General features: G+C 32.9%; 1 non-coding gene across 1 annotated transcript; it reads right to left on the reverse strand.

Moving 5' to 3' along the window:
- Positions 1 to 5,829: 5,829 nt before the first annotated feature.
- Positions 5,830 to 5,933, reverse strand: LOC112133290 (small nucleolar RNA U13). The gene has a single exon (XR_002914957.1). It is a non-coding gene; the product is annotated as a small nucleolar RNA U13 (small nucleolar RNA).
- Between the last annotated feature and the right edge of the window lie 9,282 nt (positions 5,934 to 15,215).

Here is a 15,215-nt window from a genome sequence, read left to right on the forward strand (position 1 = left end):
GTAACTATTCTGTATGCTTAAAATTAATTTAAACTAAAAAATATGCAATCACATTAACCTGAGTCTATGGAGTTAAATTAAAAACCTAAAAGTGTATCACATATATAACATATCACAAAAGTCTCTAGTAAACACAATTCGTGTTATGCTTAAATACAATTATTTACATGGTTAAATATTGAATTCTGTTAATGATACATTTTAAATGTTTATAGTGAATGTTTTGATTCTATGAGAAAAACATTTTTAACTGTTTTGATAAATATTTATCAGAAATAATTATTTTATATAATCATATATAAAAATGTAGAAAATCAGTTTAAATGGGTATATTATATTGAATAATAAAATGACATAATAAATCTAGTAAAGATACCTCTTACTACGTAACATTAACTATTCTGAATACCTTACATACATTAAATGATTTTATTCCCATTGATACTCTAGAAGAGTTATTAATGCCTATTTTGCAGAAGAGAAAACTGTAAGGCCAAGTACTATACAGGTAGTCGCCAATTCCTGTAACTGGCCAATGTACTTTAAATTGGGCAAAATATGGTAATAGCAACAGAAGAGGGTGGAAATAGATCCTTGCTACTTTTCATTTTCTAGTTCCTTTCAGTTCATATTTGAATCAGTTGAGAGAAATGTTTGTGCTCAGATATTTGTGTTCCATCAATATCTGCTCAGCTTTATTGAATGAAATATCAAACTTTAGGTTACCGAGAAGTCTGAATCCTTTAATAAGCAAGCATTCTATATTATCCTTAGAATGATAAAAGAAAACATTACTGTAAACTTGAATTTGTTTTAAATTACCTCATTTATTAAATTATTTGTATAATAATCGCAGTTATATTAATAAAAATAATAAATGTATTTTTATAGATAAGAAAATATTTTCCTAATCAAAAATGTATTTTGTTATTTAGCAGGTCAAATCATTTAGTAACAAGAAAAAAGAAATACTAATATTGATAGCTTATTTTACTGTGATTTATGTCTGTCAAATAGAAAACTTTCTTTCCCAACAAAATATTATGTGAAACATCCCAGTGGTAGCCCACTTTAGGGGATATGGCTCCTGGCAGTCAACCTTTGTAAGTTTATATAAATATGAGTATTAAATATTTTCACAATACCCATCTAAGTTGGATATAATACATTTTCATTAAGAAATATTTTAGTGAATGTGGCAACCACGGCAAAATCATCATCATCTCAACACACACACACACACACACACACATAGACACACAAACACACAGTCTCTCTCTGGAGAAACTGGCATTCCTTCACCTTGCAATAGAAGATTATCCCAGAGGCTTTCACTGAGCAATCAAGGAAGATACTTGTACCCCTCAGACAAAGCACTACTCTGGAAAGAACTGGAATGCCTATCAGGGCAACACTGTTTAGGAGAAATAACAGTAATACCCATCCATGCATGTGTGAGAGTGGCAGAAGAAGAATAAAGGAACATTGCCTGCACTATGGTGGCTGAAGGGAGTTCTTTCTGAGTACGTGTGAGACAAGTGCTAGTGACTGCCAGGAATTCTTGAGGCATTTTCAGGTTTGAACATTTCTCCTGTACTCCAAACGTATATATTTGTCTGCCTACTCGCAATTTTCCCACCTGGATATTGAAATTATCTAAACCTAATATGTTCAAAATAAAGCATCTGATGCTCTTCAACCCACCCTATCCAACCTTGACCTCTCTATTTCTCTCACACTGTATATCCAATCCTCAGGCACCTCTGATAGATGTAATTTCAACATCTATTCAGAATATGTCCATTTCTCATCACCATGTCAAGCTCTCATCTTCTTTCACTGGAATCCTACACTAAATTGTCCCTTAATAGGTCTTCATGCTTATACTCTCTCCTCAGTCTACTCTCAACACAGATCCTTTCCAAATCATCTTTCGGTTGTATCACTTCTCTGCTGACACTATCCAGTGACTCTTCATTTCATTCAGATATAATCACAGTCTTTACAATGGTCTACGAAGCACGAAGTCATCTGCCCCCAGGACCTCTGACTCTCCTGCCCTGTCCTCCCTCCGTCACTTCGTTCCAGCCACACAGGCTTCCAAACTGGCCACCAGGTATTCTCTGGCTTCTGTCTGCCTGGGATGTTCTTTCTCACAACATCTGTTCATGGCTGAATCCCACAACACTGTTGTCAAAGTTTTGCTCAAATGAAACCTCTCTTAACCATTAATGCCAAAATCGTTTTTAAAAATGTTTTGTACCTTTCCCCCGACTCTCAATTTTCCTTACTCCATTCTAATGTAGCATTTATGCCTCCATAACAGACTATAAAATTTCATCATTTATTGTCTTACTCTCTCCCCCATTAGAATTTATGTTTCACAAGGAAACAAAATATTATCTTAGTTTTTAAAAATTGGTTTATATCCGGTTCTTTCTACTGAATGGATAAAGAATCTCAGTTGTAACAGGAAGGGAATGATAGGGAATGTATTAAGAAGTAAAAAAAAAAAAAGAAAAAAGAAAAAGAAAAAAATGAGAACCACTGAAGTCTCAGACTTGCTGCTATAAAAATAAGATGAGTTTGTCTCCTGCTGAATGAATGAATGGATAACTAGATTAAGGAGAGCTGGACATACAGAGTGAATGGTATCATTGATAAGGTGCTCCTGAACATTTATGGTGAGGAAACAATCAACTGATTGTTTTGTTTTTTTGTTTGTTTCACTTTGCCTCATGTAACCACAAAGATCAAACAGTACATTTGGGTTAAGGTATTTTCTATAAATATTTTTTAAATGTAAGTGAAGGCATTAAAACCAGCAGAGACATATGCTCCTTCTAAATGACAAATTCAGCCCTTCTGTGCAACCATGACATTTTTCATATTGTATTTTCAATGTATGTTATACACTATATAGTTTTTTTCTAAAAAATTATCTGAATTACATCATTGTTAACATAGTTGTATGAGGTTTAGTTTCTATTCTGTTGAAAACTAAAGAAATATCTATGTGCATTAAATGAAAATAATTATATATAAAATTCTGAATTAATTTTTGCAGCAGTATGTAAATAAGCATGCATGACTATGCCTTCTAAGCCACGATAACAGAACCACACAAAACCCTCTATAAAATATAAGACCATTAAATAGGAGGAGCATATTATCTTTATTTTTCTACACCAACATAGAGCATGATGTTAGTACGTACTTTTGAGGAATATAGGAGGAAATATATTGAACCGGTATGGCTTTTTTGAGATAAGGTAAAACTAACTAGTCTATATGAGTTGGTGTACAGAGGAAAGAAAACAAGACAGTGTAAAAAATAAACCTATCCGATGGGTTTTATTAATTGTTGCTTTTGGAATGGTACAATAGCTCAGCTGTTACCTATCAATGGATATACTAACTTGACAATACATGCTATATAAATGTACTGAATTAAAAAATAAAAATAATAATGTTCCTTATGAAAACACACCAGACAGGCTTATCTTGACCTTAAGAGAGCAAGAGCTCTATTTTGATATTTTGAAATCTTTTTTTTGAATTTTCTGCTTTTATAATTGATTTAATCTTGATTTTATTTGGGGGGAAACTGCAGTAAGGTGTACGGATATGCAAAGTTGTACCTACATAGATAAATAAGAGATAAATGGGTAAACTTTATAGAGTAGTTTAACAATCATAGACAACATTCATAGTAGTGTTTATATGAAATGCAACCACTAGTCCATTAAAGCAACTTACTAGTAGAGTTTCAGAAGAAAGTGTTCTAAGTTGGAGACAGGATTGGAATAATTATTTTGCTTCAGGACAATATCTTAGGCATCGTTTACTTTAATTTTTAAAAATCCAGCATTCACCATGCCCTGGCTGCCCAAAGATGTAAAAATCAAAAATGAAAATAAAATCCTGGGACACAATTTTCAATGTGAGCTCAGAGCTTTTGTTTTTTTCACATTACAGAAAATAGCATGAGCTATAGTATTATGTGATATTCGGAAGGGTGGAAGAAAAATCTTGGAAATACCGATTTGCCTCAAATTTGGCAAATGTTTAAAACTGATATCATACACTAAAAATCAGAGTAATTAGATCACCTCGTGTAGCTACTTAGTATAAAGTATCACTGATTAGATGGTAGATTTATTTATTGAATTTTTGTTAATCTTCAGAAACAAACTCATCTAATGTCTTCTGCATCTTATTTTTATAGTATCAAGTCTGAGACTTCAGTGGTTCTCATTTTTTTCCTTTTCTTTTTTTTTTTTTTTTTTTTTACTTCCTGATATGTTCCCTATCATTGCCTTCCTGTTACTACTGAGATTCTTTATCACTATTTGGAGATCTCCCTAGGATACTTCCTTTCAGAGCAGTACAGATTCTGCCGGTCAGTGTTCTCTTTAATTTGCAACCTCTGAGATAGTCACAAAAACTGCTAATTAAAAGCTACTGAAAATAGTCTGACTCACAGATGCAGCTGGGTTGAGCTGAGTGGGAGGGTAGCTTAGATAATCGTTTGCTAACATCTTAATTTACTTTTAATGAAGAAAGTAAAATCTTATGTTTAATTTACATTTGTTTTTCCCTTTAATTATTTGTTATACCAAATTTTCACTTTTTTAGAACTAAACCTTGTAGAGTTATATAAAAAGTTACACGTTGTTTAATATTACTGCATTCTCCATTCCTACAATAATGAATTACTTTAATAAATGCAGCTTCAGAATCTTCAAGGATCCAAATTATTGTCTATTATAAAAGCAGTAATAATTGTAAGTGCTGTAAAAATGTTAAAGAAAAATAAGTTCAAAGAGTACGGTTATTAATTTTTTACATAATTGTCCCTCAAATAGAATATGACAATGTTATAATTGAAACAAAAAAGTTTTTATCCTCTATGCCATCCTTTCCATGGTAATTTTACATGCATAAGATTTTAACTCTAACTACCAATCAGGCAATTTTAAGTAACTGTTAAATTTGTACTGTGGACTAAAATATATATAACAAAATTATAAGAAGACTATCACACTGGCTAGATATACATTTAAAAAATATGAACAATTTTAGGTTACATATGATGCTTTCATCTTGAATATTACATGAATTCTTATGGTACTTTTATAAGACATATTTGTGGAATTGATCTCATCTTATAATACTTATTTACATATTATTTTAGCTTTCAAACTTGTACAAATAGCTATTTCAAATATCTATGGCTTATTTTATAAAGAGAGCATAATAAATTGGATTGAAAAAAAACCTTGTAAGTTTATTCAGTTTCACCTTGGAAGTCCATACTGGGAATGTTTCTGGTGAAAATGATATTGAGAATGCTCAGCGGTTGCCCAAATAGATCAAACTCTGAGGTCATATTTACCTTCATGAATTCACCATTATCATGAGTTTGGTCCTGATGGCTTAGGATCTTGATCTCTTCAGTATCGCAGAGTGGATTGAAAATAAAGAAGCTAATTCATATTGACAAAAGGCATAATGCATCAACGTAAAACCCAGAATATCAACATATTAACTTAAAATCAATTTATTTTAAAAGTAAATAAAGAGCTGAATTGTCTATGAAACTGTCAGACACATTTTTCCCCTGAATAAGTGGCATGCTAAAACACAATTACCAAAATGCTTCTTATTAAGTAAACTATTAGCAAAGGGAGTAATAGATATTGTTAAAGGGGTGGCCTCTGTGATACTTATATGTCATGATTTAGATAGTTCAGTTTTGTATCAGTGTCACATTGGGGAAGTATATTTCAATGAAAAATGAACATCAAAAACTTTTTTTTCTACCCAGGTCAGACTGGTAATGTGCCGACATCGTAGCAAGGTTCGAGAGTAGCACATCTCACACATGTGCATGAACACCCAATCATCACTCTCATGAACTACAAAAAGATCAATCAAAAACATTTTTAAAAATTAAAATGGTTTCTTGCTTTCAGATTGTTATGCTAGGGGAAAATATAGCTTATAGCAATATTTCTGAAAACCTTTAAAAATGCTCTGCTCATGCCTTCAGGCTTTTAGAGTCTAAAAAATTAGAAGATCAAGAGGTTTATGTCCTCCCCAGGGCAAAGAGTTCTGGGGTACAGAGTTCCCTGAGAAATAGTTTTAGTTCTGCTACCACTGCATTTTATTATTAATGTGAGGGTATTGATGTTGCCACTACTGCTGCTGCTGACAATGATGATGATGAAAATGATGCTGATGATGTTGATAATAATGCTGAAAACCATCCACCTTGACTCTTCTTATCTCTTTATCTGCCTCCTTTCCTATTTTTTTATGTATGTGTGTTGTTTCCACTTATATATTTTCTTCCTATTCTTAAAATATATTTGTGTTGTTATCTCTCTACCTACTTTCCCTGTAATCATATATGTGAATACACACACAAACACACACACAAACATACAACACACCTGTGACTGAAGAGACAAGATTTTTTTTCCATTTTCAGAAAACTCAGGGCCTGAAGGTTTAAAATATTGCCATATTTCCACTGTTGAACAGAAGCACTTCCAGAATTCAAATCTTGACTATCTTCCTGTAAATGCATGATTCTTAACTACTATAATATCATGCCTCTTCAAAGTCCAAGAATAGCTTTATTCCATTAATATTTATCTATTGTTTTTACCAACTCAACTTTCTGACCTTGCAGTGCATTAACTTGAATAGATTGGGTTATCCAAACCCTCACTCTGGTATCACGATTTTTGAACTCTGAGTATTTCTGAGTGTGAGTAGGCAAGCATCCTACTGATTTAGCATCAACACTTCATTATTGATATCCCTACTCTGAATTTATATTTTACCTATATGTTGTTGTCTTCTCTGTACCAGTTTTTTCAGACAAGCCGAGGACGCTTGTTCCAAAACCATATTTAAAGTGGCCATGTCCCAGCTACTTATGTCTGGATCTTCCTCAAAACTCGTACTTATATGCCTTTATCAGTAAGGATTGTCAGGAGAGAGAAACCACAGAGTACATGGGATGATTTGGACAGAATCTATATGATTATAATCATATAATATGTATATGTCTCTGTCTATGAGTATATACGTATACACACATATCTGTGTGCATATAATATGTCATACATTATATATATACAAAATGAACTATAATGGGGAATAAAAGTAACATGGTAATGAGGGAAAGGGAGTAATAAGTAAACAGAACTTTTCAAAATAAAAATATAGAAGGTATAAGGAGCAGCCATGCTTCTAGGAGTAATGTAGGGTACTTATGAAAGAGCTTCTCTCCCTACCCTTGAGGGCTGAGTTTCAGACCTTGTTGGAGAGAGAATCATTGCTGCTTACTGGATGGTGGAGGATTTGATGAGGTTCCATGTCCGGGAACTTTTTGTCTTGTTAAAAATTTGCTGCCCAGAACTTCCTAGAAATCTGCTTAGAGTGATGGGGAATCAAACGACTTGTATTTTATTATTATTATTTGTTTACTTCTTTATTATCACCCATATAACTTGACACAAATTAATCTTGAGTTCTATTCCTAGCTATGAGTAACTTGTGTCATATATCATCACTCGTTGACAACTATACACATTTAACAAATTATAAAAACAACGATTGAATTAAAAAGAACTGATTGGAAGCATTAGAAAGCACTGAAGTACCAGAACTTGAGGAAAAAGACTGTAAACACATGTATCAAATTTGCGTTCAAAGCAGTCTTTCCCCCTGAGACTATTTGCTGATTTTATCTTCAGATTGTACAGGCTGAGGAGTGAGTGTAGCCTGGAGTTTGTGTTGTTTTCAATGAGCTGGGGAAACAGACATTAGAGTTCATGGATAGCACAGCATCCAGGAATGAAGAGGCCGGAATGGCAGAGAAATGGAATCCTGGAAGTTGAACTAGGCCTTTTGTATATGGCTCCCCTAGGAGAAATTTATCAGTTCCTAAATTGTACCTTTCCAGAGCAAAAGGTTAAAACAACAAAGCAAAAATCTGCTCAACAGATGAAAACTGCACTGAAGTTTTGGCAGTCTCAGAGTGCTAGGATGGAAATCAATGTAAGTGAAAGCCTAAGAAGGAGCTAAGACCCCCCAAGCCACCCAAGTTTATAGTTGATAGTCCTAAAGGAGTATGCCCTAAAAGAAAGGACAAATAAGAAATAGAAGAACCTTCTCAAAACTTAGAGTAAAGCTTCAAGTATTTGTAGTCTCTGTTGGAGTACGGTGTTTTGTGTATATGCTATCTGTGTGTAGGAACCAAAGTCTTCTCTGAAGGACAATAATATGATCCAGAGACCATACAACTTTTCACATAAAGTATTCAAAATTTTACCAAGCACAGCAGCAAAGAGGACTAAATGAAGAAGAATTTTAAAAGACACAGAAATACTCAAATATAAATCAGATATAAATAACTATGATTAAATTATAAGAAAATAGTCTCTGTTAAGCCTCTACAACCTGAAATATATATATATATATACTATAATGCTAAAAAATAGAAGTTCTAGAACTGTAAAATTAGCAAGTCACTTGAATTACATTAATAATTCACTACAATGCAAGGGAAAATGATGGCCTTTCCAAGAACTATATTGGAATAATATACCATATGGAAAAAAATATTACTTCTGATTCACATCATGTACAAAATCAATTCTAGATGGATCATAAACTGAAACAAAAATATAAAAGGTGAAACAATAAATTTTCTGCAGTTTTGCATAGAGATGACATTTGGATAGGTTAATATTTCCTCAACAGAACATAATTATTTGCCATGAGGAAAAGGACTTACAAATTAGACTTTATTTAAATTTTAAAAAATCTGTTCATCAAAAGACAATTTCCAAAGAATAAGTGGAAATCCAAAGACTAGGACAAGATATTTGCAGTACAAATAACCAAAAGAAGACAAATAAAGAATAACTATAAATCAATAATGAAAATATAGACTATCAAAGATCAAAAGGAATAAATGAATTGCACAGTCACTTTTTAGATGTTATCTAAAATGAACCTTCGGAAAATATGCTCAACATATTTACTCAACACAAATAAAGTCACAATGAAATATTACAACAGTATTTGAATGGCTAAAATTAAATAAAATGAAATACCAAGTGTTAGTAGGAATATACAGTAACAGAAACTCTCATATGCTTCTGGTGAAAGCATACATTTTTCCAACCACTTTGAAATTCTTTAGTAGTATCCACTAACATATGTATACTTATGACTCATCAATTGAATTCCTAGATATACACCCAGAAAAAATATTTATATATGTCACCAAAGATAAGAATATTTAAAGAAGCAATATTCATGACACTTAAAGTATAAATGATCAAAATTACCATAACACTAAAATGACAAAATAGGATGGATACATAAATTCTAATTATTCTTACAACTGAATAGTATACAGCAATAAGAAATAACAATCTGTGACTACATACAGCACAGATAAATCTCATAGATCTTGATTCGTTAAAAAATTTACAAATAGAATATTGCGCACTGATGACATTCAAAAACAAGCAGAGTCTATTACGGTGGTAGATGCCAGAATACTGATTACATTTCTGAGAGGCCTAGTGACTGAGTAGAGGCATAGGGGAAGATTCTGGAGGTGTAATATTTTACATCTTGATATAGTTGATACTTCCACAATATTCTTTTTAAAAGTACAAGTAGCATTTGATGCTATTTATTCATTTTAATATACAGAGGTTATATTTCAATTGAAAAAGATAAGTATAAAATCCCTTTATGCATATATGTGTATATATATGTATAAAATTCCTTTACATATGCATATACATATATACATATATAGAGAGAGAGACAGGATCTTGTTCTGTCACCCAGGCTGGAGTGCACTGGCACAATCACTGTTCACTGCCGACTTGACTTCCCTGGCTCAAGCAATCCTCCCAGCTCAGTCTCTCCATAGCTGAAATTATAAGTGTTCATTACCACACCCAGATTACGTTTTTTGTATTTTTTGTAGAGATGGGTTTTTGCCTTATCTCATTTCTTAAGATTGATATTAAACATTAGAATGAGTATACAGATTTCTGTGTTTTGCAATGCATTTGAAAGTTAAACTCTTTGAGTATTTGGAAGTATATTTATGGTAGAATGCAAATCACTGTATTCCCAAGGTGACTTATTTTTTCTTAGCATATTTACGATGTTATCTTATTTTGTTTATCAAATTTTATGTGTCTGAAACAAAATCATGTCTACGGAAAAATTTTAAGAATACCAATATGGATGTTTAATTCCCCTATGAAAATCCATCATTGAAAGTTAAATTGAAATAAAACAGAAATGAATAATGTATAGAAATTTTTCTTAGTGCTTTCACATTCAGTATTTTATGTTGATAGGAAATTTTTTTAATAATTAAGATTTTTCTATTAATCTCTGATTAAAAATTTATATGCTATGCTAAAGTAATGATGGAATTTGAAAATCACTGATTTCAAAGGACAAGGTACAGCTGAACTTTGAGAGGAATTGGAAGATAATGTGTCACATTGAAAACAAAATAAAATTTATTTATTTATTTTGAGACGAAGTCTCACTCTGTTGGCCAGGCTGGAGTGGTGCAATCAGAGCTCACTGTAACCTTCTCCTCTCCAGGTCAAGTAATCCTCCCACCTCAGCCTCCAGTGTAGCTGGGACTACAGGCATGCATCAACATGCCTGGCTAATTTGTCTATGTGTATATATATATTTGTATTTTTTGTAGAGACACGTTTTCACCAGGTGGCCCAGGCTAATCTCGAACTCCTGGGCTCAAGTGGTCTGCTTGCACCGGTCTCCCAATGCGTTGGGATTACAGGCATGAGCCACCGTGCCCAGTGAAAATATATTAACATTTTCTATTTTCTCCTCTTGACCTTGTCTTAAAAAGTAAATAAAGAGCTAATAGTCTGTATTGATAGTTATGTACAGACCCATATGCTTTATTATCTGGGTTTGGACTTTATTTCTTTTTTGTTGTTATTTAGCAAATGGTAAATACAAGGTGTACACAATGTACCTGCCCCTTAGATTGATAGAAAAGTTTGAGACGGCTCCTCTCTTAGTTAGAAGATCACACTATTTACTTAATAGTTGCTTGACAGGTACAATTGGCAGGGACAGGCTTTCTCAAAAATTGTTTGGAGTATAATCTAACATACAGTAGTAGAGTCAGTTGAGGTTTCAAATTGATGTGTTATAATATGTAAGCATATTTTTCGCTGCTGTTATCATTTATTATCAATCAACTAAATTTGTAAAATGTTAATTTTTTATCAAAATGTAAAGATCAAGCATTCAAAAAGAAATGAAAATAATTTGGGTTGTTCTGTTGTTGTTGACTGGTGGTTTAGTATTTTATAATTATACTTTAAACTGTTTGCTTCTTTTTATGAAGAATAAAATCACATTCAATCTTCTAGTTACCTCCAGGTTGGGCCCATGCTTTTCAGGGATTGCTAATGTTTGCAACAAATGCTGGCTCTTTTATTTATTTATTTATTTTTGAGATGGAGTTTTGCTCTTCTCGCCCAGCCTGGAGTGCAGTGGCGTGATCTTGGCCCACTGCAACCTCTGCCCGCTGGGTTCAAGCGATTCTCCTGCCTCAGCCTCCCGAGTAGCTGGGATTACAGGCACCTGCCACCTCACCCGGCTAATTTTTGTAGTTTTTAGTAGAGACGGGCTTTCACCATCTTGGCCAGCCTCATCTTGAACTCCTGACCTCAGGTGATCCACCCGCCTCGGCCTCCCAACATCCTGGGATTACAGGCTTGAGTCACCACACCTGGCCAGCTAATTCTTACTGAGTGCTTACTGTATGCTGGGGATTTTGCATGTATTAACTTCTATGTGGTGCTCTTCATGGTCCAGTCATTCTTTGTATTACAGAAAATCAAGCTATCAGCTGTACCATTATCCTTTCAATTGCCTGAAATTGTTCACAAGAAGCCTGTCAGCTTGCCAAAGTTCACAGCACCACCTGTTAGTACTAGTATCAGACATAGGTGTATGTGTAACTTACAGCTTATTCTTTGTTAAACTGTAGGAGTGCTAATAGTGTTTATTTCACACTGAACAATTTTCCTTGCTTTGTTGTGATGAATACAAATGGGAAGATAAACACATATTAAAAGAGCAATTTTCTTAAATAGGAGACTAAATCTTACCTTATTCAATTGGAAAATTTTCTAACCAAGGGAATGCTAAACTTAAGGATTTCAAATTGAAGATTTTGTTTTTGCTTAAACTCTAGCCAAATAACAGGCATATTATATAATCACAATAATTAAAATTCTAGTGGAAGTCTTGTATAATATTTTATGTTTTCCATTATTTTTATTTGTTGTTCTAAAATCAACATATTGAAGCTTAGTCATTCTAAAATTTAATTAATGAAAACAATTGTTGCAATGGTGTTTTCCTTTTTCTGATTAGAAATAAACATGCCATAGGTTTCTAACACTAGTTTCCCAATTGCCTTATAATTGTAATTCAAGATGTCGATTTTAAAACATATGTATTACATGGATTTCTTAGCAACTAAAATAAATGACTGCAATGTCATTATGAATTATTTGCTAGTTCTAGTTTGAAGGCATTTGAAAATGTCAATTATTAGCTCATCAATAATTACTTTTGCTTACTTTCTTTATCCTTTAGGTATCTCTCAATATGTCTACTGTGTAAAAATTAAAATCAGTGTAAAACCATTGCTATTAAAATGACTATCCTCCTCAAATTAATCTGATAATTCAATGAAATTTTAAAACCTTCAAATGGTATATCTGATAGAATTTGGCGAGCTGATTACACACATTGAAGAATGTCATCATAGAAATATATAAAAATATGCAAAAATATCAAATACATAGGAAATACTTTTATATTGTGCAACATAGCAAACTTTAAAGCTATAAAAATTCATAAATTATGCTACTGAGGCAGGTAAAAGAATATAATTATGAGTAGAATAAAGAGAGTGATTTCATATTTTATATGTTTATGTGTCAGTTTTCCTTTCTTATAACAGGAGAATGTATTTGCATGTTGTTTGTACAATTTGAAATTTAAAAGAAATAGAGCTATTTGCTAACATTTCTGAGAGCCTGCTGTATGGCAGGAATTATTCCTGGTGTTTGCAAAGGTCTTGACTCATTGAATTCTCACAACAATCTTATTGCCTCTATGCTTCAGAAGGGAAAATCAATCCTAGAAAAATGAACTGCCCAAAGTTGCACAGCATGGAAGTGTCAGAGCTGAGACTTGAATCAGGTTGGTTGGCTACATTTGCTACACTGTTAACCATTACACAGCACTGTTTCTCTACATAGAGTTTACGTGGGCTGAGAAGGCATAATACACAGCATATATTATGAACATAATTAAACCAAGTTACAGAAAAAGATTTATGAATATGTTAAGGTTTCCAAAAATAGGGTACACACACCCGCACACACACTACATATGTGGAGACAATTCCCAAAGAATCTAGAATAATTTAAAATAATCTAATATATAATAAACTGCTAATAGAAACCCAGACTGATGTGACTAGGTTCTCTCCTCATGTTACTACAAAGCAGGCTATGTTGCCATCTTGAGGTATCAGCTAGGCTGAGTTCTCATCTGGAGGGCTGGGGGAAGAATCTCATTGGAAACTTGTTCAGATTGTTGGGGGAGTTCATTTCTTTATAGTTGTGGGATAAAGGACTTCATTTTCTTGTTGACAGCTGCAGCCCTCGGCTCCTAGATGCCACTTGCCCTCATTTGCATGTGTTCCATTCTGCCAGCAATGGAGAATTTCTCATGGTTCAAATCTCACTCATGACTTGAGTATATCTTACTTCACTTTCTCTGTTTGCTAAATCTATATTTAGAGGGCTCATGTGACTGCAACTGGATCAGCCCAGTATTCTCCCTGTGTTAAGGTCAGCTGATATGGGATCTTAATTTATCTTTGAAATCCATTCCCAGCAGGAAAGTTAGCACACAAAGGTTACCACAGCTTCAGCTGATCTTAGAGGGAACATCAACACTAGTCATTCCACCAACAATAGCATCAGTGACTGCTTTCCTAACATAAATCACTTTTTTTGCCCAAACTTCTCATTTGCTTTTGAGTGGTTAACTACCATTAGTGCAAAATTTGGCAGCTCCCTTATAAGTTAGCATATATCACCTAACTAAATCAGACAGTGGAGACTCGATCTTGGCATTCAAAGCATAGTATGGCCTCCCTAGCTATATTGCCAGAAGATATTCATTTCTCATACATGTACAAAGTACTTATCCCAGTTGGTTAACTTGGACCTACGGCTATTTGCTGCCTCCAAGTATTAATCAAGCAATGTCATCTTCCTTGAATGCACTTTCTCCCACATGGGAATATTTATTTTCTACAGTCCAGTTGTAAGTGCCATCTCTCTTCAGTGACGTCATCTTTTTTGCCTTCATTTGATAGTAATAATTTTATCATTGCTTTGTTTTGCCTTTTGTGATAACACTGATATTTCATAGATTAGGTTTTGTTTGTTTCTCTTTCTCCCACCTGGATCTCACTTTTTCATGGCACTTGGATGTTTCTCTAATAACTCCCAGAAAAGTATTTGGTAGAATGTAATAGAGGTATAATAAATGAATGTTTAATGAATATCTAAATGATTTAATTGAATTCTGAAATATAATAAAGTTCTTGCTTTATAGGTGGAAAGATTAGATTTAAAATAAAATAAAGTTAAGGTTATTTTAATAAATCATTATTTCACTCATATTATTATTAAAGAATAGTTTAATATGTATCGGACATGTTATTAAATAATAGTTAAATGTGTTTCAGACATACTATTATGGGATAATATAACATGCATCAGGCGTAACATCCCTAAATTATTTTAAGAAAACCAATTCTTACCAAGTGAAACTTACTACTTTCAATACCTTCTAGTTTAATCTACTTTTAGTCATTTATTTTTAATAGCAGAATCTCATATAAAATTAACAAATTTAAATGGGTTTTCATCTTACATTAGAGTTGCCATACTTAGCAAATAAAAATACAGGAAGACCAGTTAAATTTGAAATTTAGATACACAGTGAATAATGTTTTACTATAGGTATCTCCATTATGCATACTTATAGGTAAAAACTTCATTGTTTATTTTAAA

Source organism: Pongo abelii, chromosome 3 (genome assembly GCF_028885655.2).
Source record: "Pongo abelii isolate AG06213 chromosome 3, NHGRI_mPonAbe1-v2.0_pri, whole genome shotgun sequence".
Taxonomy (NCBI): domain Eukaryota; kingdom Metazoa; phylum Chordata; class Mammalia; order Primates; family Hominidae; genus Pongo; species Pongo abelii.